The 24134-nt window shown below is 50.4% G+C and overlaps 1 protein-coding gene across 6 annotated transcripts in view; it reads right to left on the bottom strand.

Moving 5' to 3' along the window:
- Positions 1 to 24134, bottom strand: part of LOC121499484 (calmodulin-binding transcription activator 1) — a 734632-nt gene that overhangs the window by 607023 nt on the left and 103475 nt on the right. Inside the window, exon 1 of one of the 6 annotated variants that reach the window (XM_041770129.1) lies at positions 2060 to 2140. The exons of the other annotated variants lie outside the window; for them this stretch is intronic. The gene's annotated coding sequence lies outside the window, so the exon portion shown is untranslated. Of the gene's footprint in view, positions 1 to 2059; positions 2141 to 24134 lie in introns of those variants that run through there. 6 annotated transcript variants of the gene reach the window in all.

Raw genomic sequence — 24134 nt, 5'->3', positions numbered from 1 at the left:
CCTGCCCGCCCCGCCCTCCCTCTCACCACCGCTATCACCACCTCCTCCCTTCCCCTAACCCAGGACTTTGAACCCTGCAGGACCCTGCCTGCCCTCCTCACTCCCACGCCCGCACTCTCCTGAGGCATCTTAGCCTGGCTCATGGCTTGCAACAGCACCTAGTCTAGTCACTGGCAAAGAAACTTACTTGTCTGAGCTCCTGATTCCTGTGCCCAGCTGCCTCCTTGGACATATAATAAACATCTCACATTTAACATGTTGAAAATAGTCTTGTTTTGCCTCCTTAAACCTGTTTCTCCTCCTCAATATACTGCTCTGCTCATCACCTGGTTACTGAAGTCGAAAACCCACAAATTCTTTGGTTCTAAGTCTAAGGGCACCTCAGAGCTGTGCACTGCTCCTCACCACCACTGCCAGGCCCCTCCGGTCTCACCTGGACACCTGCTCAACACCTGCTTACCAGGCACACTGGTGCCTGACCACACCCTGCCACATCTCAGGGCTCTCTTCTACTGCCCCCCCCCGCCCCCTCCCACCATGCCCACCCTCACTTACCACCACCTCAGAGTTCCAGCAGCCAGTGGGCCTTCCTTGGGCCTGGACCACAACAAGCCCCTTCCCATCCCAGGCCCTTTGTAACTTCAGTTCTTGCCACCTGATGCGTACCTTTCCTGGCACTTCCTAGGCCGCCTCCCTCCCTCTCTTCCCATCCCAGCTCCTCAGGGACTAGCCCCCGGAGCATTCCCCCCTAGACCATCACTCCCTTCCACAGCACTTCTTACTAAGGACGTGGTCATGACTATCTATTACTTGATGGCTTTGGGCTGAACCACGTCCCCATCAAATTCCTCTTGAAGTCCTCATTCCCCATGTGAGGTACCTCCCTCATGATGGGATTAGTGGTTTGATAAAAGGAAGAGAGAGACAGAGACAGAAACAGAGACACAGAGAGAGCTCTCCCCACCATGCCAGGACACGGTGGGAGGGTGGCCATCTGAAGGCCAGGAGGCAGGCTCTCACCAAAACCCAAAGTGGCCAGCAGCTTGCTCTTAGGCTTCCTGGCACCCAGGACTGTGGGAAAATCAATGACTTGTTGAAGCTGCCTGTCCCACAGTATTTTGTTACAGCAGCCAAGCTGACTAGTGCACTGATTTACTTTCCTTGCTCCCTCACTAGCATGTAAACTGCAAGAGCAGAAAATGTCTCTGGCTCTTTCACTATTATGTTTGCTCCCCCGCAAGCAGGATGCCCCACGGGGACAGGAGCCCAAAGGGTATGACTGTTACACTGGCTCCCGTTTTGTATCTACAACCTGCTGTTTTTTATGAGAAGAAAATGTCTACTACTTTAAATCTAAATCCAAATGCAAATTAGAGCCAGGACGTATTTCAGATCCAAAACATGTTTAAAACCACAAAAAGGGAGGAAGGGGTCTTGCAATGGTATTTTCTTCAGAAGGAGTCTTTTTTTTTTTTTTTTTTTTTTTCAGAAGGAGTCTTTTATTGCAAGAAGGGGAAGCTTCTGTCTGTCCCTGCCTCCTGTCTGCAATGCAGCTAACCCAGCCTTTCCTACGGCATGCGCCACAGAACGTTCTCTCCACAGATGTTCTCCCAAAATAAAGCAAAAAGGATGGGGATGCAGGGGGAGGAGGTAGAAAGGTGCTCGTGGTCAAACTAGTTAGTGAAATGCTCCAGACAACCTCCCCTGGAGCCTGTGCCTCAGCACATGCTTGAAGGCCTTGTGGTACAGATACCCCCGTGACTTTCCACCAGCACTTTGAGACCGGATCCGGCTTGCTCTTGAGGTCTGAATCACGTCCCCAAACAGATATGCTCGAGTCCTAACTTAGTACCCGGGAATGTGAGCTTATTTGGAAATAGAATATTTGCGGAGGTGATTACGCTAAGGTGAGGTGGTACTGGGGTAGGGTGGGCCCTACAGAGGGTACAGCTGTCTCACGTGCCTGGCCATGTGCAGACAGATGCACCAGGGAGAAGGCCATGGAGGCAGAGACCAGAGGGATGCAGCTGCAGGCCCAGGAACGCCAAGCATCACTCACCTCCACCAGAAGTGAAGATAAGGCAGGTCCGTGTCTGCTGGCCCTGCTGGCACCTTGCTTTTAGACGCCTGGCCTCTGAAACTGTGAGAGAATGAATGTTTGTCGCTTTAGGCTGCTGGGTTTGTGGGACTGGTTACAGCAGCTATGGGAGACTTGCACACCTGCCACCCTCATAGCACAGGTGCTGGGGCTCCCAGAGCCTGCTCTTCAGGCCTGAGCATGAGCCCCACGGTGGCAGCACTGCCACTGGGCAAGAAGACTCCTCACGAGGCCTTCGTTGGGCCTTCCCGCACACCCTCACTTGACTCTCAAGGATGGTGTCTCCCCTGTCACTCACTGGGTGCTCAGAACTTATGAGGGCATCTGATAGACAGTTCTGTGTCGCACACTCCACCATTTAACCCTGTCTCATCTTCTCTTCCTTTCATCACTTTTTGCACCAAAAACATTTAACTGTATTATGTTTCCTTATAATTTACCTTAAATATATAATCTAATACACAGCCATTGATTGAGCATCAGCCATGTGTATAGAACTGAAATCCTTTCTGGAACAAGGTGGGATATTAAAATATGTACACTTTAAAAATGTAATTGGACCATATAAATCATCACAATAAACCCTTTATTCGTTCATCCTCATGACCCGGCACTGCTGTATGACATTCAAATCCCTGGTTATCTGGCTCGGGCTCTTTTTCCCAGCTCCCTCTGCCAGCCCTACCCTCCACCCAGCTACCACCGTCTGGTGCCGCGCCCACTCCATCCCCACTACCAGCGCACTGCTTCTGCCTCTGCCTCCTCCCTGCTCTGTCACCACCTCACCAAGCCCACCATGACACTGACTGCCTCAGAGCCTTGGCACAGCCTATGTCCCTACTTAGAATAGCCTTCCTCCTGCCCTCCCCAGTCTGTCTGCTCAACTCTATTCAAAATCTGGCCTAGCCACCACTTCCTCCAAAAGGCCTTTCCTGGTACCTAACACTCACCCCAGCCCCCTTATATCTATGTGCCCTTCACAGGGGTAACATCCCATAGAGTAAATGGTTTTGTAGACACCACTGCCCAGAATGGACACAAGCTAGAGCAGAAGAGGCACTCAGGGAGCTTGGGGTGGCACCATCTTTATCAATAGTTACGAAATTGTTTCAATAGGTTAATAGCCTGTGAGCACAGGCAGCTGGCAGCCCAGCTGAATATATATCCCGGGCTGTGTGGGACTCACCTTGAGAATACGTGTGTGTTTACATGTCTGCCCTGCTCAGGACACGACTGGATTTTACCCAATTTCAGAGCCTTGGCACCTGACATCATACCTGGCACAAAGGAGTTACTCAATTAATATTTGTTGAACTGAACCAAACTCTTTCAGGCAAAGACAAAATGGAAAGACTGGGGATTTTCCCAGACTGTCACATCGCCTTGGTGAGCCAAATAAAACCTGTTCCTGGACAGTCTGTTTGCTCAGATGGCGAGTCTGTCAGATTTCACAGCTTCAGCGACCTCATGAAGCTCTGACCTGAAAATAAATTGAGAGGGAATAAAAAAAGAAGAAGGAAGAACAAGGGAAAATGATCTGCTCCTTCTGAGGCCGCTCTTCTGGCAAGCACACTCCAGTCAGTTCCAAGAAACAAAAGGAAATCTTCCTTGTGTCAGAAAAACCGACATAAATCTCCAACAATTCTGCTTTTCTGGCAACACTTTACGTGCTCCTGGGAAATTGGAACCCAATTCTCAAACAATTTCGATGCAGAAGCCTTGTCTTGTATTATACAAGAGGCCACAAAACTTTCCACAGTCTGGAGAAAATGTATGCTGCTTTGGATGGCACATAAAATCCAAGGGTGTGAGGGCTCGTGGCCATAGCATCTTCCAGTATACCCATGACCTGCAGCTCACTGGTTTCCCCTGGCGGCCGGAAGCCATGTACACCATAGGTAGAGGAGTGGCCACCTCAAAAAGAAGCCACCAACGTGGAGCAGAAGGCCCCTGTAATGGGATGAATGGCGTCCCCCTGCCAAATTCACACATTGAATTCCTAACCCCCAGCACCTCAGCCTGTGACTGCATCTGGAGATGGGGCCTTTAAGGAGGCGATTAAGGTAAAATGAGGTCCTAAAGGTGGGCTGTAATCCAACAGGACTGGTGTCCTTACAAGAAGGGAGACACACCAGGGATACACACGTGGAGGAGAGATGGTGTAAGGACACAGCAAGGGGCAGCCATCTGCGAGCCAAGGAGAGAGGCCTAGGGAGAAAACCAAACCTGCCAATGCTAGATCTCAGGTTTCCAGACTCCAGATCTATCAGAAAATAAATGTCTGTGATTTAAGCCACACACACAGTCTGTAGTACTTTTTTCTGGCCACCCAAGAAGACTAACACAGCCTCTTAGGAAGGGAATACACCCACCATAAGGTTCCCTGCTCACAAGTGTCCACCTAAGATGCGTGGGTACCACAGGCTGTCAGGGAGAAGGCACACCAACCATGCCAGCAGCCTGGGGCCCAGTCTGGGGGCAGGTGCACAGCTAAGGGCTAGGGATTTAGATTGGAGTCCTGCTTCTTCCACTTACTTTTTCTGCTACCTGGGCCTTAGACCACTCCTACCTAAAAGAGGGGTAATAACAGCATCTGCTTCTTAGTGTTTGGGGGAGATTTAGATCCAATTATATTTTTAAAGCACTAAGCATAAGTGCCCAGAACAACGGAAAGCTCAATAAAGCCCACTCATTATATGCTATTTTCAATCCTCCTCAACACACATGAATCCACTCTGATTGCTTTAGGCATCAGGACTGGGAAGAAGTTCCCTTGAGAATAAAAAAAAATGGGGTGCCATTTGAGGAAGAGTGAACATAATCAGACCAGCATGGTAACCATACTAAGAGATTTCTTAAATTCTTCTAATTTTGCCAGGTTTGTCAGCATCACCCCATCCACCCTGCCATCCACTTGACAACATCTTGAACTGACCCAGACTCGAGTCCTTGGGGTAAGTAGAGAAGCAAGGAGTTCACTGGAGCTCCTCCTCAGTCAGTCTAGAGAGAACTATGCAGGGGTAGGGTGGGGAGGGAGGGCACCCTGAGATGGAGAGGATGGTGGTGGGACATCCTGGGGAGACCCAGGGGCAGACGCAGAGGAGAGTTCAGGAATAGAGTGGCAATGCTGAATGCCCAGGGAGGCCAGGGAGGACCCAAGTATGTAACTCCCCGGCCCATGAATTCACACCCTGAGTCTAGAAGAACACAGCTTCCAGAGTCTACAGACATGGCCTGGAGCACACAATAGGAAAGAAAGAGGTGGAGTGGGCGTGTGTGCACGCACCCACCATTCTCTATGCTCCCTTCAGTCATTGGAAACTGTCTGATTTATCAGAAGTATTTTTTAGCCTTCCATGGGGCCAGATGACATCTAAATTATGCTAGTTTAAGGAAAAGAAGGGATTTTCATAAGCCATGGTCTCTGTGTTGAGACCCTAGAACTTGGGTGACTCCATCCATCCAGACGTTATCTCTGAAAAGGAGAGCCCAGCTTCAGGGGAGTCTCACCCCCAATAGGACTCTGACACTCACAGGGCCACCCATCACCTCTCACTCATCTTCCACCTATTCTTTCATCCCACAAACATCTACTGGGCATCAGTCTAAGTGGAGGGACTATGTGAATGCCCATCCTAGCCTTCTGGGCAGTAGCATCTCCATAGCAATGACCTTCAGCTTCTGCCAGCCCAGAAGCAAGGGTTCCAGGCAGGCCAGTGGCCCATGAATGGGGTTCCTGGATGTCTTCCTCCACTTTTCCCCACAAAAGATCAGGCCTGGAACAGAAATGAGAAAACCCAAGCTACCCCTGGCCAAGGAACACAGGCTGAGTATAAAATAAATCAGCAAGGTCAGAAACTCTCTCTCCCAGTGCCCCAGGGAAGAGGGCAGGAAGCTTCAGATTGAGGTCAGGGGTACCTCATCCTCGCCACTACAGAGGTATCATGACACTGGGGAGTCCAAGGAAGAGCCTCAGGCAGGCAAAGCTGGATGTCTGCAGGGCTATTTCCATCTGGTGTGAGGGGAAGGAGGGTGAGGACACTCTCCTGCCAAGGCGGTCCTCTGGGGAATAAAGCCAAGCTCATGGACTCCCACCCCTTGGGATACCAACCTCCACAATGGGGGGCCATCTCTGAGAAAACCTGATCTTGCTGAAAGTGTCCCCTCCCTGCCTCTGGAGTGGAAAACAGCCCTCTGCTCTTCCCAATTCTGCCCAGACCAAAGGGCCTTCCCTGGCTGGGCTTCCGGGATCTGGGGTTCAGGAAAGAAATATCCTCCTGCAGGAAATCCTCCTCCTAGTCCAGGCTGAGAAGTCATTGGGTTTGTTCCAGCTCAGAGAGGAAGGCTTTATGGCCAGAGTAGAGGCCATGATACAGGATCCATGACAAACCATGACTACACCAGGCTGGAGTGCCCACTCCACTAAACCCTCATCTCTATCGAAATCGGCATGTTATCAGAACCAACTGCCAAAATGGTTTCCAGAAAGGCCTCATGCAAATGTAAACAAAACCATGGCTCTGCACTTGACCTGGATGGGACATCACCCTCATGGGTCAGATTAGTCCAGCGGCAGCTGGACACCCTCCCAAGTACCTAAGGAGGCCCCTGGAATCTTGGCCCCTTGTCTGGAAGGAGGGGAGCCATAGCCTGAGCAGAGTATGGCCTGAATGCAGCAAGAGCCATCCTGCCAACCTGAGATTTGCCGAGCCCGCTGCAAAGAGGTATCATAAAATCCACTTTAAATCTATGTTTAAATACCTGTAAAGTTGGCCTTTTTATATACTTTGTTCTGGCAGAGATATAAGCTCTTTCAAAGATCAATCCCCAGGACCACTCCTGCTAAAGCAGCCAGTGCATGAGTAGGTTTACACGCCTTGCAGGATGCTAGGCAACTGGGGCAGGGAGCCCCGTGCCCATGTCTCCATTTCCCAACTGAGAAACTCAAGGGCAGAAATGGAGATTACCTTCATCACCCAGCAGGCAAACTTCCAAAAGAGCCTTGAACTGCGAAGAGACAGAAGAGCATGGAGAGCCCAGAGCTGGACCCTGTCTCAGGCCTGGTGGGAAAGAGCACAGAGCTGGAGGCTACATCTCTTTAATTCCATCCTATGCGGGGCTCTCCATCCACCCAGAGAGGTGCCAGCCCCAAGCCATGAGGGTGAGCAGGAGAGAGTGAGGTCCAGAGAAGCTGTGAACAGTTTGGAGCAACAAATGAGCCTGGGATGCCGGCCCTGACACACCTCCTGGTCTCCATGGCTTTGGGAGGGAAAGCTACACACCTGCCTATGTCCACTCCCTAAAGTATCACAGGGCTCGGGTCTCCCAGGCCTCTTGTGGCATGGCAGGCCCCTCTCCTGAGCCATTCCCTTACTCACACTGCCTTCTCAGTGCCTGGCAAGTGTTCCTCAGAGATCTGCCTCGCCCTCCCCAGATTCTGTGCCCCTCCATCAGCAGGAACACTCCATCATATCCACTGCTATGTCCTCAGCACCAACCATAGGACCTGGGTATAAAAGGTGTTCTGTAGGGACATCTGGGTGGCTCAGCAGTTAAGTGCCTCCTTTTGGCCCAGAGTGTGATTCTGGAGTCCTGGGATGGAGTCCCACGTCGGGCTCCCTGCATGGAGCCTGCTTCTCCCTCTGCCTGTGTCTCTGCCTCTCTCTGTGTGTGTGTGTGTGTCTCTCATGAATAAATAAATAAATAAAATCTTAAAAAAAAAAAAAAAAAAAAAGGTGTTCAGTAAACATGGGCTAGGTCCACCCACCCAGGAGCACTTACGTCTGGTGTTCTGCACTATGGGGGGGGGGGGGGTGTTTGTGTGTGTGTGTCTGTCTGTCTGTTTTAACAGAGTACTTTTTCTTTTATTTTAAAAAGTAAAAATTGCCAGGAAAGTCATGATTGCAAAACGCCTTTTGGGTAATCACATACAGCCCCAGTAAACAGGTGGGACCACGCTCACCCTCCCCACCTGGTGGTGGTAAGTCCTAATTGCAGGCTCAGTTACTTGAGAAGTTAAAAATAAAGGATTGAGGCCACAAAGGTAGATATTCAAAAGCACTACGGTGACACGGCACAAACCATGCATGTCTGTGGCATGCCATTCCCTGGCTGGTTCCAGGTAAGGAGTAACCCTAAAGATATGCAACCTGAAGGCCCCTGGGCCCTGGGAATCAGCTCTGTGTCCTTGCATGTTGCACTCACCTCCAACCCTTACCAAAGCCTTTCAGGAGTGGGATTGTGCAGAGCCTAGTGGGAAGTACAGAAACTTCGGGGGGGTGGGGGGAGAGCAATGGTATTCCGTGTGCCAAGTGAGGAGCAAGGGACAGGACCTAATTTGGAAGGCCCCCCAGAAAGGCCCTTCGGACCAGAAGTTATTCTCTACTGGGGTTGTTTGAGTCAGCCCCAACATCCCTCCAGCTGGGACTCTCAGCAAAGAACACAGGCCCTGTGTGCCTGCGCTGGCCCCGGCAGGTGAAGCCCTGAGTGGAACAGACTAAGCAAGTGGCCTAGGTTCTGCTGAGGGGGGTCTTGGGGCCTCCTGCCATGAAGCCACCACAGCCTCCAGATAAAGATGGAGCCACCCAGGGCAGTTGGCCACCTCCCATGGCACCCAGAAACTAGGGCATAATGAATGTTTGCTGCATGGGGAGGTAGTAACAGATGCCAACAGTTCCTGACATGTACATTTTGTATTTGAGTTCAGAGCCCCTTCTCAAATGTTCTCTCATGTGTGCCTCATTTCACAGCCAAGGAAGGGGGTGCTCAGGTACACTGTGTCCCACTGGAGCCACCGAGAGGCAGAGAAGGACCATCCTTGCTCTGTGGTGCTGCACGCAGATTTCTTAACACTATTGTAAGGGGAAGTCTCTGATTCTCAATTCTAGGGCTTTGCCTAAAATAAGAAGAGTTACCGGTGAATACTTCCTATGTTTGCACTGGTCGTGCATTCTCATTCAATCTCACAGCACCCAGTGAGCTAGGTGCTACCACTACCCCATTCTGCAGGTGCGGACACTGAAGTGGCAGCAGAGTAACTCGAGTTTAGGTCAGCCTGACCCAAAGGCCACACTGTGAGCTGCTGTGCTCAGCTCCTGGTTAGGATGGTGCCCTGCAAGCTATCTGCACAACACTGTCACATCGGCCTACATGGCCTATGCAGGGGCTGGGCCTGCTCCTAGGGTGAGCTTCCCAAGAGGCCTGAAAGAAATGGTAGCACCACGACTCCTCTGCACCCCCATGGCAGGTCCAGCTCAGCTCATCTTCAGTCGGAGAGAACATGCCCCCGGGCCCTGTAAGTGGCCTCTGACAAAGTGGCCTTTCCTGGGGAAAGGAAAGGGAAAGCAAGAAGTAGAAGATGAGTAAGTAGGTGATGTTCCCTGGCCCCTGGCTCACCCATCGGTCTTGCCATCAGACCTCAAACTCAGACAAATGCAGGGAGGGCATGCTCTTTGTTGTGGGAACCAAGGGATGCTGGACAGTGGTCTCTCTTCCCATCCTTCCCCCCCAGGGATGGATGGGGCTCATCCGGGAACTGTCCATGAATCTTCAGGAGAGCCCTCGGGTCCCTGTGTAAGCTTGCAGTGAGAACAGTGGGAAAGGACATAGCTGTGCACCAGCCATGACCCACTCAGAGGTGAGGAGGGCAGACGGCTTGTGATGAGACCATGAGCACATGGACCCCCTCCCCCAAGCACTCACTGCAGCAAAGGGGATGGGAACACATGGCCAGTGGGAAAGACATCCCCAAGGCCAATTAGTTCAGAGGCCTGCAGGGCCCACAGGAAGGGATCACGCCAGAGGCTGCATTGCTAAGAGAGCCGTCTCATCAGAACTCAGTGCCTCTGCCAACAGTGTTCATTCCTTTGTTCCACAAATGTGCACGGAGCACCAACCACTTGTCAGACTCTGTTCAGGTGCTAGGGACACAGCAAAACAGACAGAAGTCCCACTGTTCTCACTGCAAGCTTACAGCAGGAGTGAGAGGGAGCCACACTGATACTTCGGGGAGAGAACATTTGAGCCAAGAAGAGCCTGTGCAAAGGCCCTGGATTCAGAAACAGTGAAGGGACCTATATCTTTGGGCTAAGCAAGGGAAGAGGTGAGGGGTGAGCTCTAAGGGACGTGGGTGGGAAGGTCCCATTGGGCTTTGCTGGTCACAGTAAAGACCCTAGTCTAGCTCAAATGAGAGGGGGCCCCATGCGAGGGCTATGAGGAGGGAGGCATGTTCTAAAAAGATCCATCGTGCAGCTGTGTCAAGAATGTACTAGAGGAAAGCAGGGGTGAAGCAGGGGGACACACTACAGAGGAGCAGAGGGGAGGCTGCTGCAATTTACTTTTGTGTCGGAACCTGAGGTGGCGGTAAAATCAGAGGCAGTGAGTAGAGAACTCATCCTTCAAGTGGGATTGACGTAAAGGGAACAACACACAAACGGAGTCAGACTTGGAGGCGGAAACGAGTCTAGAGGGTGTTTGTTAATGACAGGAGTGTATGTGGATGCTGATGGGAAAGACCCAGGAAAGGAGGTGGCAAGAGGAAGAAAGGTGGGAGATGGCACAGCCAGTGCAGGAGAGAGGAAAGAAGAGGGCAGCACAACAGGATCAAGTTTACAAGGGGAAGTGTCCTCGGAGAAGAGCATGACCAGCCTGTGCTTCCACCTGCCCCGGGAGTCACTCCGTGTGTCCCTGTCTGATCCCTGGGCCTGTCACGTCATCAGACGTGTTTGCTGGCACCCTGGGCCTCCCCATCCCTAGTCCCCTCCTGCCCTGTGCCCACCTCCTGCCCCAAGCCAACCCAGCCAGCAGAGCACAGAGGTGGGGGGTGAAGCAGCCAAGAGGCCGGCTGGCCTTCTGAATGTCTCCTGTCCTCTCCTGGGTGAGAGGGCGGGCAGGAGGGAGGGAGGCTGGTGGAGAGGAGAAGAGAGGAGAGGAGAGGAGAGGAGAGGAGAGGAGAGGAGAGGAGAGGAGAGGAGAGGAGAGGAGAGGAGAGGAGAGGAGAGGAGAGGGCAGGAGAGAACGGGGGAGGGGGCACCGCAGGAAGAGTACACTTGGTGGTGATGAACTGAAGGCCCTGAGGTTGCCCAGAGGCAGGGGATGGGGCAGGCACAGGGCAGGAGGGGACTAAGTATAGGGAGGCCGGGGGCTCCAGCAAGCATGTCTGATGATGCGACAGGCCCAGGGACCAGATGGGGACACATGATAATCGAGTGGCATCTGAGCTGAGTTAGGAGGAGCATGAGTGAGGCCATGACACCATGACAGGGATGACCAGGATCCCTGGCTTTAGGACAGCAGTCATGGCAGAGGAGGGGAGGAGGGTGTTGGAAGCACCCAGAGGAAAGAGCAAGGAGGACGGGAGGGTTTGGAAGGGCATCTGGAACCTGAGATCATGATGGCAGAGGTTGGAGGGTACTAGATTCCAGCAAAGGAAGTGAGTCAGGGAGAAAGGTAGAGGAGGAGCCATGGTGCGGAGGAGGTCAGGGACCTGGGATAGTGGACACCATCACATCATTGTGGGCAGAGAATGTGAAAACCGGGTGGAATAGGAGAGGCTTGGCACTGCCCAGTGGGGGCAGAGTGACCCTACACGTGACTGCAGAGCGCTGGGGAGCAGGACCAATAAGGACTAACTGGAGGAGGGACACTGATCTGGAAAAAGCTCGGAGGACCAAAGGCGTATCTGCTGCAGGACCAGGGTGAGAGCCAGAGGGAGGAGGGGGAGCCAGCACTAGGGGTGGGGGAGGGATGTAGAGGCCTTGCACAGCAGAAAGCTCCAGGACTTGGGGACAATGGGGTCAGAAAAGGGGGTGCATGGAGCTGTATGGGGATCAGAGTCTGGGAATAGAAGACAATTTGGGAGCTCAGAGGAGCCACTTACTTAAAATGAATATGGACCCAAAGGGAGCAGCCTCTGTTTCAGGAATGTTCTGAGTCTGTCCCAGCAAACAGGGATTTTTTTTCCTCAGAAAGGACATTTCACTAAAGAGCAAACAGCAGCTGAGTTCCCAAGCTCATCACCAACACTTTGAACCTCCCCCACCACGCTGGGTGCCTCAAGTGAGCCCATGGCTTGGAGACCCCAGACATGGACGGGCCAAACCCCAGCTGCATCATGAGCCCCACAGACACAGGATTTAGTAGAAGGACCAGTTTGGTAGTGTCACCTGGGACAGGAGCTGCAGTGACAGCAGGTAATCTCCCTTCTCTCTGGGGCTGGAGGGTCACCAGGCCACCTACAAGCCTGCAGCATCACTGTCACCCAAAGCACGTGGCCTTCCCCCAACCGCCCAAAGCATTCGGAATGAATTCAGAGTCACCCTTCCAAGTTCTGAGATCTTCAGCCCATAGGCAACCAGAGAGAACTTTCAGACCCTGTGGAGGAGGAGTGGTATCACTTCCCATCAAACCCTTTTATCAACACACCTGGATGCTGACCTGATTCTGGGTGTCTCCAGGCACCTCCCTATAGCACCTGGCCAGCCAAGACCAAAACAGAGAGGGCTGACTGGGGGGCCAGCCCGCGAGCACATACAACCCAAATCACCCCTCCCAAAATGGTCAGCATGGCTATTATGCCCTCAAGCTGAAGACAAACTCTGCTGGGATTCACTTCCAAAACTGTGCTATGTGCAACTGGTTCTCCAGCTGCTCCTGCATCTGGCTCTCAGAAACATGCCATGATTTCTCTTTCTCTTTGTCCTTGGGGGAGCCCCTGCCTCTCATCTCATCTCACCCCACAGAACTAGAAACTCAAGGAGCAAGGGTTTCTTTGGGCATACCCCCTCATCTCCATCGCACCCTCTCCTCCACCCACCCTGCCCACAGCTCCTCCCCAAATTCGCTCTGTCACCAAGGTCCTCATATACAGAACCATGGCCCCAAGTTGAACTCGTCTTCCTAGGTGCCAAGAGTCAGGGGGACATGCTTGCAAGGACACATTCCATAGTCTGGGTGGCCGTGTCAGAGCCCATGGCTGGCATTTGCAGAAGTCTGAAGTTCTCCCCCTCCTCTATCCGCCCCCCACACCCCCTGATGGTGCTCAGTGCAGCCAAGGCCTATTTGAGAGAGGGCCGATGTCCAAGCCCCCGACCCCATCAGGATCCAAAGGAGCAAAGAGCAGCAGGAATGTGGACCCAGCCATCCACAAGGGCTTAGATTCAGCGGTCTGGCCCTAGTGCTGCCCCTGGAGCATCTCAGGGTCCGGGTGACTCATGATTTACAGACTCCTCCTGCCCCATCTCCCTAGCCATACCAGACATGGAGGCTCCCATCCTAGGCCGTTCCTCCATGGCCATGGAGGCAGGGTTCTGGTGGGGAACAGCGGCCCCCAGCCCCTCTCAGTGGCCTGAGGCCCATCTCGTCTGGATCTCCCAGCTCCAGCCTCACAATCCCCACTGCCCTTTGGAAGCTGCCAGGCACAATCCCCTCAGGGACACTGCACTTGCTACTCTCTCAGTCCCCAGATGTCCATGTGGCTCACTCCCTCCATTCCTGGGGCTTCAGGAAGGTAGCCCTCCTGCCCACCCTAGTTCATACTGCCCTCCTCCCATGCCCTGCACCCCCTCTCCCTTCCCTTCCCCTCCTTTCAGGGCACAGGTCACCCTGTGAAACATCACCAAGTTCACCTACTCATCCTGTTGACTGCCTGAACCGCTCCTCCTGCTCAAATATAAACTCCATGAACGCAAAGGTCTGTGACTGTTTTAACTGCTGTATCCCAGCATCCAGGACAGTGCCTAGCACAAAGTGCTTAATAAACGTTCATGAGGTAAGTAAAGACTTTGAAAATCATCGCATCTTATTGTTAATTGTTTCTTTGACGGATGCCAGGGTGGCTCAGTGATTAAGTGTCTGCCTTTGGCTCAGGTCATGATCCCAGGGTCCTGGGATCGAGTCCTGCATCAGGCTCCCCACAGGGAGCCTGCTTCTCCCTCTATGTCTCTGCCTCTCTCTGTGTCTCTCACAAAAAAAAAAATTAATAAAATCTTTTTTTAAAATTGTTTCTTTGAAAATGAGGGACAAAACATAAGCATGGCACGTAACCATGAGTGTGCTGCAAGTCACTGCATCCCGCAGAATTGTAGAGGCACTGAGGGGGGCCCAGCAGAGCACCAGTGGCCATCTGCTCTGCTTCCCCTCCGGGTCTTCCTAATGAATCTTCTCTGCTCCAAGCTCACGTCATGCTGGCCGTTCTGACCAGACTACCTTCCCGTGGACTCCTCACATAGACCTCATCTGGATCTTCAGCTGAGGCCAGGACTCAAAACAACACTCAGTGAGCATGTGACCCCATACTTGAAATATGCTGTGCTTGCAGCCCAGAGAACGGCCGATTTCGGTGTCAAGTTAACCAACTGACATTTGATGACAGATTCCTCATGCACGATATCAGGGAGCTGCGGGTTGAAATGAAACTACGCGTTGCATGTTCCTGAGTCAGCTTGGGTCTAGGGAGATTTGGCCTCTCTGTAACTTTAATTTCAAGCTAATTCCTAAAGCTGGAGGAGATTTGCAACACAGGTTGATGGATCATCTTAAAGTCTCGAAAGTCCTATGAACAATTTCGAATGCACTTGGGGAAGACCTTATCACAGAGCTCAGCTTCAACTGGCCAACCCCCCTAGGAAGACAGAGAGGCCGGTTCCAGCACCGCCCTGCACACACCTGCAGGCTGTATATCCGTGTGTAATGCAAGCCATCGTCCCAGCGACAAGTGAGCCTGCTTGCTCCTGACTCCAGAGCAGCTGAGAGGGCACAAGGAAGGCCAGAGCTTGCTGAGGGATGCTCAGAAGTGGGCACGGGTGGGGGACCGCTGCATTCCTTGTAGAGCTCAAAGGGGACACAAATTCACCCGTGGCATGGAGAGAGTCCCTTCAGGCCTGGGCTGCGGGAGCAGGGCTACCCACGCCCCAGCTGCCCAGCCACACCAAAGCACACAGCAGACTCTACCTCCCCCCGAGAAGACTCATTCTGGCAACTCTTAGTTTACTGATTCCATCAAATATTAAACTTTTAATTGTATTTTGTTTTTCAAACGACTCCCACTGTGACTATCTGGTTAGCGCTTGCCTCAATCGTAATTACCTGGACCTTCCAAGTGCAGTGTTATTTTACCTCGGAGTGACTCTCTCTCTCTTTCTTTCCCCACACTCCAAAATTTCTCCTTGTCATAATAATTAATAAGCTCTGTTCCCACAGTGATTGTATTATTATCCTAATAAAGCACAGCTCTGAGTGCCATCCAGCCAAAGTCTTTATCCCCACTAGGCCGGGAAGACTCTACCCTCCCTCCCACCAAGCTCTGTGTCCCAGGCCCTGGACAAACTGTAAAGCTGTGACCAGCAGCCTTCCCTTCCCAGCAGCAGGGAATTCTGGGCCACTTCACCTAGAATTTACCCACTGGCTAACCAGAAAATATGTAGAGTGGTTAAAGCCCTAAAATCTCTTCTTTTTCACTGAAAACTAGCAAAAATCACCTGGCAACACACATTCAGGGGTTTATACAGCATCTACCAGGTCACAAGAGCTCAGGACCTAGGGCAGCATCAAACATGCATAGATGCCCTTCAAACATCCCTTCTGCCCAGCTTGCTGGCATTTCACAGCTATCCCCACATGGACAGTGGGGAGCCTCCCTCGCTCTCTAACCCTGGTAACCTCTGAGGGAGAGGGGGGCAGGGGGAAGCCTTGGGTGCAGGAGGGATGACGCTGTGGAGTCCTGAGATTGACAACCTCACTGGGGACACAGGCCGGTCATGCCACAAGCACCAGGATCACCAAGCCTCAGCACACCTGGCAAGAGAAGAGTAGGACCCTGGAGGTGAGGAGATGGGGATGGAGTGGAGAGAATGAGACAGAGGAGTGGAGGCAAGAGGAGGAGGGGCACACAGAGGAGATAGAAATCTAATCTCGAGAGCCAGGGGTGCCGTCCTGCAGGCACCGGTACACCAGTGTCTCCACCCATAGTTCCCTATTCCCCTGTGTACCTGGAAAATTCTGGGTCCTGATGGAAGAGGGGGCTTGAATTTACCCTTTACCTTCTCATGGAAAGGAGCAAATGGATCCTCTCAAACATTTAGTCAGGATGTGCCAAGTTCTGCCATTGTAACAATCAATCTTAGAATTTCAGTGATTTGTTTCTTATTCATATCACACATCCAGTGCATGCTGTTGGGGAGGAGGCTCTGTGCCTCGTGGTCTCTCAGGAACCCAGGCTGGTGAGCATCTGTGTTGCCAATTTGGAGGAAGGGCACATAGCAAACCACGTACCAGCACTTAAAGCTTCTGCCCAGAAGAGACACAAGTCACCAGCCAAAGCCGGTCCACAGATGACTTCAAATAGAAGAGGGAAGCACAGTCCTACCATGGGTCCCCCAAGCAGAAATGCAGACACTGATGGGCAGCCCTCACCAGGCCAGTAGCTGTGATGGGCAGCATCCCATGACACTTATGCATTTGCTTTTATAGCTCATTCATATGTCAAGCCTGGGGGGAAAGCATTGCTATGTGCATTTTTTTACAGATGAAGAAACCAAGGCCCAAAGAAACTAAATATATTTACTGAGGTCACACATCTATCAAGTGAAAAGAGCAGTATTCAAAAACTAGTCCTATTGTGAGTCCAAAACACACAGTCCTGCCCCATCCCACATTCTTTCTCTCCTATCTCCCACCATATCTCCCATTTGACTATGAGTTCTTCAAGAGAAATGTGGTGCCTTCTCCATCTGACCAGTAGTGTTGGGCACTAAAAAGTTTCTGCAGAATGAGCACATCAGCTCCATGCCAGGGACATGTGAGCAAAGCCCATGCAGCCCAGGACACTGTGGCCCTTCCCCCATGAGCACTGGGAGCTCCACTAGAGACCCATGATGGGATCCACTCATGGAAAGCTCCTAGATGGCAGTCAGTAACCTTGCAAGCAGATACTTCACACACCTAGGAGGCCATGTAGGAGTTATCAGGGGACTTGGGGGACGGGGGTGGGGAGGACCTGCTGTCCTGGCCTCCTGTTGCTCCAGGGCATGCTCAGACCTAACAACCCAACCAGAGAAATCTGGGAGGTTGTAAACAATGCTTCCAGGTTCTTACCAGTGTGGGCTTTCCCACACTGGCTGCTGGCTTATTAAATAAAGTAAATTAGGTCTCAATTATTTGCTTACATACCAGGCAGGAAAAATGAAATTTTCAATTTAAAAGTAATACTGCTATTTATATGCAGAAGCAGATCTGAAATTGGGCTTTCTGTGTACTTCTGCCAAGAGAGGTCAGAGGCCAGAGATGCTCGCAAAGGGGTCTCCTCCCTATCAAGGCACCCCATGCCTCTGAACCCAGGCCTTTCAGAGAAGCTGGGCTCTGGACACCTGGAAAGGCAGTTTAAGAAGGAATAGAAGCATCTAAGCCATTAATTTAATCTTGTCTTTTATTTTATTCTTGTTTAAGTGCCATATTGCTGCCAAATGACCTGAGGACATTTGTCTCTCGTACAGAAAAGTCTCAGGGCACATTTGAAGCCTCTGAATGCACATTTTCTAAGGGAGAAGGATTACTAGTATCAGGTAGGGCTGCGGTCACCCCAAGCCCTTATCAGTCACACAATCCAAGAGCAGATCTTGGAGGACATCTTCAAAGAGGAGACTCCTGAAATCCACTCACATTGCTTTATTCAGGCTCCATGGACACAGTGCACTCTAAAAGCATTCAATTTCATATCTTGAATGGAAAGAACCAGGACTCAGTAATATTGGTCACATTCCAGTCTGCCCTGCAGAAACCCTCTTCCCTCAAGGGTATCTACGGTAAGCATGTAATGGTTCTAATGGAATAAAAAATAATCTTCCAAATGTAGATATATTTAAAAGTTTAAACAGTTCCAGCCTGACCTGGGGGGCAATTTAATGATTAGACAGACATACATGAAGGGGATTTCATGCAAGATGGAAACCAGGGTTTTTCTGATTTAGCAGAGGGCAGAATGAACAGGAAGGATGCTTCCAACTACAGCGGACAGGAGTTAGACAGGTAGGTATGGCTGGTGACAGCTGGGGGCCTTCCCAGGAGGGGCTGGCCACTGTCCCTGGAGGTAACATGTGAGAGGGGTGGTGAGCACAGGCTTCCGTGTTCTGCCACCTTCCAGCTGGGTGACCTCAGACAAGTTATCTTTTAAATGCTCTGAACTTCTGTTTTGCATCTAAAAAATGGGGATAGCATTAGTACTGGCTTCTTGGGGTTTTAGGAGGATTAAAGAGATAAGCATATAAAACATTTGCTTGGCATCTGGCACAGAGTTAAAAACAGGATAGATTCATCTGTGCAGAGTTTGGGGGGATAAGCTCTACTTTGCAAGGTCTCTTCATGCAGAAGTTAGCAATGACTGAAGAGATTTATTCACTGGGTTGAAAAAAGAGGGCTGCTTCCAGAGAACTGCAGAACCTGTGTAGAAACCCTCATCTGTAGGATTGGGGCTTTTGTTCTCAAGCCCAAATGGTGGGATGACATGGGGATAGGAGGTACAGCTGGTGCACAGGAAGAGGAAAGAAGGGGACAGGAAGGAGGAAGGAGAGGGAGAGAGGAGACAAGGAACAGTGGCAGGGAAGACGCACCAGGAGGGATGCAAGAAGACAATACCCGGGACAAGTGTCCTCTCCAGAGCAAGCGAGAAGCAGGTGCTTTGGAAAGTCACCTGAGGAGCCACGGGAGGGCCAAGAGCTTCCTGCCTCTAGCTCATTCGGGCTCTGGAGGACATGCCTTCAAGGTCAGAGAGTGCTCTCCTCTTTTGGAGCCCGCCACAACATCTGTGCCACAGAGGCCCCTCAGCAGATGCCAGTCCTGCCTGTGCCTTTTCAGCTTTAGATCCCTTTGGACCAGCTGAAGCCCCCAACACTCATCCTGCAAACTGCAGACCCCCAACAGCACTCTTGGTCTCTCTGGGTCTCCCAGGTCTCCTGGCTCTCCCAGCCAGGCAGGGCCAGACCCTGTGGCCAGTCTGTGGACTTGGGTTCACAGGCCCAGATTTGCAGCCCCACCATTGATATTGCCAGCTTGCCTGTTCTGCAGCCCTAGTCATTTTCCGTGTGTGTGTGCATGTATGTGTGGCACCTCCGCAGAGACATCCAGGGGAAATTACTGCTGAAGGCGGCTGGCAACAGCATGTCCTGTAGATCACTGCTCCTGACCTCCTCCACTGGCAGCCCAAACGGCCCTCCAGAGGACCCAGGTAATGCATTCACCTTCCCCAAGACCCATATATCCTCCAAATGTTCCCAGTGAGGAATGTGAGCACCTGCATCCAAAACCACCCTCTCCTCATGCTGCCTGGCTACTTGCAGAGATCCGCATGCATCTCTAATTTCACTGTGTTCAGGCAATTCAGGCATTTGGAGCTGGAAAAGAAATGACTGCATGAGAAACCTCACAAAGCCTCCAGCCTGAGGACCGAAGTATTTGCTTAATGCAGGCCACCTACCCTCCCACCTAAAGCTCTAAGGTTCTCCTGCCAGCCACCCACCAAAGATGCAAACACTGTCCCTGGAACACACATTCAGATGTTGCTGCCAACAAAGGCAGGTGTTTCTTGCTTTCAACTGACAGCATCAACATACAGAGAGGATGGCCAAAGACGGCAGGAGGGGGACACCATGAGCCCCTGAAAAAGAGTTCAGGCCACTCTTTGGAGTGTAGATGCTTCCACTGATGGTCCTCCCCAGAAGAATGTTATCACGGCTGACATTTATCAAGCACTTGCCATGAGCCAAGCACTGAGCTTTCTGTATCTTCTCTTTTTAACACCAAACAGCTCTCAATGGACAGTAGTGTTACTGACTCCATGTTACGAAGGGGGAAATGCACACATGCACACACACGCATGCACACACACAGGCACATGCACACACAAGCGCTCCTGAGAGAGCCTAACTCCAAGATGGCTGCAAGAAATGGACTCTGAAAATGCAGCTCAGGGTGTGTGTGGGGCAGGACAGAAGGAGAGCCCTCCCGCCGAGTGTGGGGCCCCTGATGCCCATGACAGAACGCCAGCCAGAGGCCAGCGGCCCTGGGAATCCACCCTTCCCCAAGCAGCCACCTGCCCTGTTTCTGCCAGGCTTTGCATCAAGGTAGATCGAGTGAGGAGAAGTCAGGGCTGCAGGTCCACACCCCAGAGCACATTGCAGCACACCCAGGCCAGCTAGAAAACTGGGGGGATTTTGTTTGATTTCATTGTAATTTTTCAAGCCAACTACCAACTTAAGACTCTCTGAAACACCTGCTTTCCACCTTATTACAGTGACCTCTGGTGGCCAAGAACCAGGCATTGCAGGCCCAAATTAGAATTAAATTACTTAATTTCAAGCAATTCTAAGTAACAAACGCCTTGAGGTTCTTTTTGAGCTTCCAAGAAAAGCAGAAGAAAGGGGAGTGAGAGAGGAGAACTGCCGCCAGCCCCATTTAAGTCATGGGCTGGCTGTCAGTGGACTCTGGATGTAACCCAGAGCAAATGCGAGAGGCCTCTGAGCTCCAGCCTGGGGCACATCTCAGCCTCAGCTCCCCACCCCCACAGTAAGTGGCATCTCAAGGCCAGGCTTAGAGGGCACAACTTTTTTTGGAAAAGTTTCAACCCTGCCAGGGGACCTGCTAGGAGCTCAGTGGGGAGGGAGGGTTTCTAGAAGGCTTGTGATCTCAGTGCTGCCAGCCAGTTTCTGCTCTTGCCACCCTGGACCTCCTGCCAGCAGATAGAGATCTGGGGGCTGAGTCCAGAAGGAGGGGAAACAGCACTCCTGTTCCCCACCAGAAACAACCAGAAACACAATCCCCAGCCAAAAGAGGGTCTGCCTGGAACAAGAAGGGGAAGGGACTTCTGACGAGAGGCCAGGGTAGGCCAGGTGAGGGATGAAATGAAGCAGGAGGAGTGTTATGTGAGAAAGGTGCCCTGGGAGGTAGAGCATGATGGGTACATGGAAGATAGCCCTGTCCCTGGCTGAAAGCAATAAAGCTTAGCCCAAGCTAGGAATCTCTATCAACCACCCCCAAATCATCCCTGGCAGATGCTTTGCCATCCTAAAAACTCTTCAGAGGAAAGGACCCAACAACTTCAGAGTCATCCAACCTAGTAGCTGCTAGAAGCTTACAGCTCAGCACATCCAGAAGTGCATTTTTCCACTTGTTATTTCAACCTCTTGGTCCATCCATGGTGTGTAGGCTTCCACCAAATCCCCAAACACAAATGACAGATTCTCCCAAGATCCCTGCAAGCATCAGCTCCGACAGGCTGGGCCTCCATTCGGAACAAGAAAACAGACTGGTTTGCTATCCTGGTATTCTCTGGGACTCAAAATGGATGTAGAATATCAATATTGTCTCAATTTTCCTTTATCTGCAAGGAGACGTCAGCAAACCTTTCTGCCAAGGATCGTACAAGGATCATTAAAAGGAAAATATCCATGGTAATCGTGCCTTTATGCATATTTCTTCACTCCAATATTCTATAACATAATAATGTTTCACATTTCTACAGAACTGTCTTTTCAGCATGTTTTCGCATTATGCTTAATTTCGTAAGAGTTTCTCAGCCCCACATAACGACACAGTTCAATGCAAAATCAGATATAAATCTAGCTTAAGAGACTCTCAACAGGAATTTCATTTAAAACTGTAAATGTTAAAAGATTCTGGCTCTGATTTATGTTATGTTGTGTGTGTGTTTCAAAGAGAGAGCTTAACCAGCCCTCCCAAACAATAGATGCTCGAGAACCCACAGCCCCCACGCCCCAGGCCTTCACAAGGCTAACCAGCCGGTCTCGGTCTCTACTCGTCCAAAAAGGAAGCAGAGAAGAAAGCAGACAGGCCAACCTGTGATCAGAGCACTAGCTCCCAATCCAGCAGGGACCATGTGTGTGAAACGAGCAGAGGATCCGAGATGCCATTGCCTGTGCTGGCTCAGGGGCAACTTTTAAGGAACGATACTTCAGCCTCTGCTGGCCTCTCTGCTTCTCCATTCACTGGGGTGCCACGTGAGGGCCCTCCATGTCCCTGCTCCCACTTGTCCCTGTCTTTATTTTAAAAAACCAAAAAGAAACAAAAACAGAGATGGAAGGGAGAGGCAGAAAGTCATTGGTCGAGATTGTAATCTGCACTCTACCTGGCTATGTTCCTGACCCTAACATGATGGACACCAATCCTGATTCACAAACACATCTAGGAGTTGGGCAAACCGACCTGCTGATGGCCAGCATGAGACCAACCACGCTGATGCCTCAGGAGCTGTGAACTGTGAATTCATGATGGAATTAATGAATCTGGAGGAGGTATTCACATCCATTGTCTAAGCACATTTAAGACAATTTTAAATATGGATTATTTACATACTGGGCTCTAATGACTCTGAAGCAACTATTACAGTCCGTCATGTAAAACCATATCCAGGCAATTTTATTGCAGCCTATCACACACATGCCGTGTTTAGACAACTTATAATACACAAATTATTTACATCGTGAAAACATCTCTGTGGCCCTGCCATTATGCTATCAACAAGAGACAACACAGCAGCAGTAGATTAAATTGAAATATGCTGGCTGCTCCTGAAACTTTAAACTCTATTCCAAAATGCTAAAAGCCCAAAAATTCACAGTTAGCATTTTGGAACCCACCGTGTCTAAAATTTCACTTAAAAGGTGGAGCTATTGTGAGTTGCAACCCAAAAAAGAATAAGTCACCACTTTGCAATTGTAAAATCCATTTATTTAAAGAAGATTGAAGTATCCAAACCTTCTGATAGCACTTAACATATTGAAAAATATGCACTGCAAAGCTCTAAAAATTCCTGAATTCCTCCATAAAAAAATGTTTTTGCCACTTCTAATGGACGCCACCCAACTCCAAGCAGGATCTGTAGGATACACGCCCCCAGGAAAAAAGCAATTGAAATGACTTGACTATATATCTTTCCAGGAAAGTAAATTATATATAGGTCTGCATTCACACCCCCCACTCCCCTATGGTTACCCATTTTTCCTCCTACACTCCACAGCCCACAGAAATGAAGAGAAAATTATCAAGTGGGTTTAAGCACTTGGATACCTAATTGCAACAAAGCTAAGAGCCTCATCTTTCTGCCTTTTAGAACTTTGGTTTCAGACTTTAAAGCGAGTCCCATTAGCCAAGGTGACACATGCCAATTAGCTTCATGCATTTCACAGAATAAAACGCCCCTCGAGATAAATCACCCACATACCCACATGTCTTCCTCAAATTCCCATTTGTTTTTCAATATTTCGTTAAAATGGGGCTCTTATGTGATGGTGCAGATGTTTACAGGAGTGCTAGTACTTTTAATTCAGAGTTCTCATACAAAGGTATCAGAAAGGACCCCAGACTTCATTAAGGACAAAACAAGCGTCTCCGATTAGAAAAGTGTCCCATTTTTGTCCTTTTTGCCACATGAAATGCAGGGGTTGCCTGAGTGTGTTGTACCTTTACAATAGAGGTTCTGTAACTATGTTTGCTGCTGCTCTGCTGTTGATGGTGATGGTGATGATGGAGGTGGAGGACGAGCAGGGGAAGAAGAAGGAGAAGGAGGAAGAACCACAATGCCATGCTCCAGCACTATATTAAATGGTATAATTCAAATTTTGTAAGTCAAAGTGCACTGCTCAGTAACACCACTCCTAACAGATTACCATACTGGTACCATAACAGATACCAACTGGTTTGCTATGGTCCATGTAGACCCTCATATATAAACATCTTCGCTTATGACATAAATGGGTTCATATAATATCCATATTATTGTAAAACTAATTTTTCAAAAGAACTGTAAACAAGTAATGGACTCTAATCAATTTATGCATGCTGAAGTATTTGGGGGGAAGTGTACTGATGTCTGCAACTTTCTCTGAAATGAATTAAAATATTAAGCTACTGGCTAGCTGGCTAGAGGAATGGATATGTGACAAAGAAAGTAAAATAAAAGGTTAATGGTGGAAACTAGTTTGTAAGTATATGGGTCTCACTGCAAAATTCTTTCAGCTGTATTTTATGATTA

The sequence above is a fragment of the Vulpes lagopus genome, chromosome 10 (assembly GCF_018345385.1).
Source record: "Vulpes lagopus strain Blue_001 chromosome 10, ASM1834538v1, whole genome shotgun sequence".
Lineage (NCBI taxonomy): Eukaryota > Metazoa > Chordata > Mammalia > Carnivora > Canidae > Vulpes > Vulpes lagopus.
The sequence above is the reverse complement of the archived record's forward strand: the minus strand, read 5'-3'. Positions and strand labels throughout refer to the sequence as shown.